At 42.6% G+C, this 4,985-nt stretch overlaps 1 protein-coding gene across 10 annotated transcripts in view; it reads right to left on the minus strand.

The window, feature by feature from the left end:
- Positions 1-4,450, minus strand: part of herc1 (HECT and RLD domain containing E3 ubiquitin protein ligase family member 1) — a 231,321-nt gene extending 226,871 nt beyond the window's left edge. For all 10 annotated transcript variants that reach the window (XM_041178586.1, XM_041178583.1, XM_041178585.1 and 7 more), the window contains exon 1: positions 4,376-4,450. The gene's annotated coding sequence lies outside the window, so the exon portion shown is untranslated. The remainder of the gene's footprint in view (positions 1-4,375) is intronic.
- Positions 4,451-4,985: the final 535 nt, after the last annotated feature.

Consider the following 4,985-nt stretch of genomic DNA (forward strand, 5'->3'; position numbering starts at 1 on the left):
TCATGGGAGGAACACTTACTGATGAGAGCTGAGTGGAATCAGGAGATACATACCTGTAATGTTTCACCCTGAATAAATCTATTCCATGACTGGCTCTGTCAGTCCTTTTTTTCCTTCAACAACCGATTATCAAGAGTATAACAGTAACCATCAGAAATGTCACCTAGGGCTGAGTCTGCAGAACATTGTAGAATATCTGATCTAAATACAGTATAATTTAATGTAATTGCTTACTGTTAGATTCTGCCTGGATGCTGAGGAGACCAAAGTCCATTCAGAGGTGTTCAGTTTTGCTTTTTGATGGTGTATACTGTGGACCTCAATGATATGCAGCTAAGCGGCCCATTAAGAGAAAATTTGAATAACCTTGTCTAATAATTGTTCAAAAATCAGCTTTATCTTGCAACATTTGTATCTATTGTAACAGGTGTACCCTAATACTGCATAAAAGTTTCAAACGTCATTCTGGAGTTCCTAGTTCTCTAGTTTGTGCGCAACTTTTAAAAGAATGAAAATATTTTTTCCAAGGGAAGTTAGAGCATGTGAGAGCAGAGGCATTGTAGTGGCAAGGCTAAGGAGAATATAATACAACAATAGAGGCAACTGGTTATACAATAATACTGAGAGTTCTGGGTACACAGTACTTGCATTCATGGCCAGGGAATAAGGAAGGGTTGTGGAGAGGGCACACAAATTTGAGAAGAATTCAGCAGGTGAGGCAGCATATATGGAGAGAGAAACAGAGTTAACGTCGAGTCCAATATGGCTCTCTCTACACTATGTTTTTCTCTCCACACATGCTGCCAGACCTGCTGAGTTTTTCCATCATCTCCTGTTTTTATTTTAGATCAGCAGCATCCGCAGAATTTTGCTTTTATGTAAATTTAGCTTGTAGATTTACTGTAAGGGCAAGTGGTTAAGCAAAAAAGGGAGATAGGCTTCAAATTCAAATGGACATTTTGGTAATGATCTAATTAATATAAACTTTTATGTCTCAAAAACTTTGCATGCCTTTATTTGTAATTCTGACTGTCAGCAAATCTTTTTAAATTCTAATTAAGCAAATTTAAAGAATAGTACTCCAACCCTTCAAAAACTGACTGCTAAGAAGGCTGCAGCAGTGAAAGTTCTGCCCACCTGTAACCTACAGCTGGTGCAGGTTAGAATTCTGGAAACATGCAGGGTATGTACACAGGTAGGCTATTATCACATGCATTGCTGCAGCAGAGACACGTGTATTCCTGGGATTACACCTGCAGCAAGAAAACAAACTAACCAACCCTCAGGAGGCAAGTGAGCATGGTATGCTGTGACATAATTAGAATTCTTTTCCAAAATAAAGCAGTTCACTGATTTAACCTTGGAAGATAAAAACAAGATGAGAGGTCCAGATAATAACATGACGGGAAAAAATTCAAAGGCTTCCATTTATTTCTTACATCAGATATGTTTTGGAAGAAAACAATTCATCTTCTAGGCTCAATTTGAATCACTAAACTTATCCACATGAAATTGAGAACTTTATTTTGGAAGGCAAATTTAATAGATTAAAATGAGATAGTGGTTGAGGTATTATTTTCCTGTCGGTTTCATTTTGTCAAAGATGAAAATCTCAAAATTTTGCGATTCCAACAACTTAATCCATATTGATTCCATCCCAGAACATATATTCAAGTCAGGTTTAGTTTTCATTACATACACAAGTTTCAGGGATGTAAAAAGTGTCTTCCAAATCCTGGTATTTTGGCAGGACAGGAGGAATGCCAGAACAATACAGTGCAACAGCAACAGATAAACAGAGGATCGTACCCAAAGAACAAAGAAAAGTAAATCAGTGGCTAAAATAATGACTCATCACTTCTTTCATTGCAATAGAAAACAATTGTGATGTTACTTTACAAACGTTATGCAGATTGCAATTTAATGCAACTTAAGAAGTGTTCATTCTATCTAGCATTATCCAGTTAAAAAAAAACTAGACCATCAAAATTTCAATCATAGAAGAAAGAATTGCAGTCAGGTGCAGGGGTGAAATTGCTCCAACAATTTGAAACAAAAGAAGTTTGGGAAATACAAAATGTGAACTCATTTCAACTTATCGACTTAAGTAATTTTACCCCTTTGATAGCTAGAGCAACCCTAAACAATTTATTTTAAAAGCTTTCCCTTTTGCTGGTTACTGAAAAGCTTTAATCCAACTATATGTTTAAAGTTAGCCAAATCACCATTTTAGACTTGGCTCCAAAAAATGTAAGTTATTCTATAACATGTATTGAATGCCACCACAAGTAGGTATTCTATAACTGCAGAATGGACAAAGTTAGAACTGCTGACGAGGTAAGCTCTCTGGTGCTATTTTTAGTCAGAAAAGACCAACAGCCTGCCTCAAATAATTTACTGCTCATCAAATTTAATGGCCAGAATTTCCAGGGACCGTGCAATCTGGGATTTGCACTGATGTGTGCCTCGATCTTTCCACTGTGAACTGAACTTTAGAATACCCTGGAAAAATAATCCGAATAGGTTTCAGCAATCATAATGGCAAATCTCAGAGGCAGCGTGGTGAATGGTTTATGACAACTGCATCAATTAAGCATAATCTGAGTCACAGAATTCAGATATGCGGAGGTTAAAAAACAGGAGTCCACAACAATGCAGTAAAACACTGCAAAAATAATTAGGTGCACCTACTTCAAAACTAACTACCGATTTGAAACTGCACTCAAAGGCTATTGTAGGCAATTACAAAAGCCCTGTGCAGGCTTTTCCCAGCTGTTTTATAACGTACAAGAAATCCATTGTTATAATCTACATGTCATATCCTCACATGTATCCCCAAGTAGTCTCCCAAAAGCTATGGTGCCATAAATCCAGTGTTTCATCCGGATGGTGGCTAACTCAGACACAAATTGTGTTTTAGGGTTTTTAATCTAGTTATGTATAGTCTAATTACACAATAGTCAACCAAAATTAAACTATTCCCCTCTTTTAAAAGGCACAATTTAAAAAATAGGACGGTAGAGGCCCTTCATCCATAATAGGCAATTACATTACCGGGAAACCCAGCCCCAATTTGGAAGCAAAAAAAATGCATAAAGGCTTTCAACGCAGTCAGTTGCACATATCTCCAAATTATAAAATATCTGCATCACCAACAAAACCAGCACCCGATGACGTTATCAAAATTAGCAAATAAAAACCAAAACAAAAGCCTCCTTCTGTGCTGAACATATCTGATCTATTGAAGTTTGCAGCATTGTGGTAAAACAAATCCTGGTGCTAATCATTTAAAAGATCCCCAATCTTGAAACTCCTTCTTTGCATATGCAAAGTATAGCACGGTTTTGCAGAACAGAGGATGCAGAGAGGTGAATGCATGCTTGTCAAGATCCATTTTCTGAACAAATGTACAGATTTCCATAATGATCTGCTGCTGGATCCATTTACGCTGCGTGTACATCTGCCCAGACCCAGATATTTCTTGGCAGTCACACAGGAATAAATTTGCAATGTCATGCACAACCTAATAAACGATCCAGCCTTGGTTTCGACATTTATATATCTGGAGCTTTACACGCTCTATTTTTCAAACGAGCTCGGACCCCAGATATATTTAAGCAACAACGTAGCCTCACACAAAGCTCCTCACGTTGAAAGGAGTGGACGGTCAAACGCTAAACCTGCATGTTGACCCCCAAGAAGCAATATAACGTAAAAAGCCCCTTCAACTGAAAATACCACACACAGATTTGTGCGAAAGGAACTAACACAATGTGTGCCTCCAACAATCAAACGATCCGTCAAAAAGGGACTGGCCCAGTTCATCAGCAAAGAAGCAGATTCTGGAAAAAAACGTTTGATTTGAAATAATCCACATCAAGACTAAAGAAAACAAAAATCCCTGGGCTGATCAAGAAAATTAGTAGAGCCCTTCCAGATCGTCACTCCCCTCAGAGCTTGTTTGCAAGGAGGATGAATTAAAATCCGACATGGAAAAATCTCTTGCAGTAATTGTTCCTGGGATCGCCGTGAGCTGTCTCTAGCCCTTGCAAAAGTGAAAACTGGTGTTAAAGCAGCTTAGCGCAGGGCACGAGACCAAGGTGGCACGGGATATAAAAGAGTTTAAAGTGATAATAAATGAGGGGTAATTCTGGGCTCCACAGCGGCTGTCAAACAGTCACCTTCCAGCGCAACTAGACCTTTGCAGAGGGGGAACAGGCCGCCGCTCCTGTCAGAGTCCCCGCCGCTCGGCACATTCGCCCACCACGTCCAAAGGGGAAAAGCCGCCGCCACCACCGCCACTGCCTTTACATCCACCCCCCCCCCTCCCCTCCGCCTCCTCTCCGATCCCACCCTTATCACATTTAATACTCACAGCCGCCCCGCTCCGCCACAGCCACTGTCCGCCCCGCCAGCATTTCACGGGTTAATGAACACTGTTGACCGATTCCACATCCGGGGATTTTACCAGGACAACCGGAAGGAAGTGCGTCATCGCGCCCGGGATTCAAAACCCCGCCCCCGCCTCCCCTCTATCCCCGCCCTCTGCACTCTTTCCCCGCCCCACCTCCCCTCTATCCCCGCCCCCTTCACTCTTTCCCCCCCCCCTCCGTCTATCCCCCCCTTTCCCCGCCCCTCCCTCTAGCCGCGTGCCTCTTCCTCTATCCCCGCCCCCCTCCCTGTTGCCCCTCCCCGTCCTTTCCCCATTTTCCCCCACCCCCTTTCTCCACGCTTTCTCTCCTCTTCCTCCTTCCGCATCTGGCCCACCCTCCCCTCTCCCCCCGACCTGCCCCTCCCCGCCCCTCCCATTGCCTGGTGAGCCAGGTTCAGCGCTCCCTACTGCGCCTGCGCCCAGCTGTTCAAGTCAGTTTGAAAGCCGCGCTCGAGCCGCCAACGGTCGCCCTCTCGCTCTCTCTCTCTCTCTCGGGCGCAGGCGCGTTTCTGTGTGGTAGGCGTGGGGGAGCCGGTGACGAGCAGTCAGGGGC

The sequence above is a fragment of the Carcharodon carcharias genome, chromosome 32 (assembly GCF_017639515.1).
Source record: "Carcharodon carcharias isolate sCarCar2 chromosome 32, sCarCar2.pri, whole genome shotgun sequence".
NCBI lineage: Eukaryota > Metazoa > Chordata > Chondrichthyes > Lamniformes > Lamnidae > Carcharodon > Carcharodon carcharias.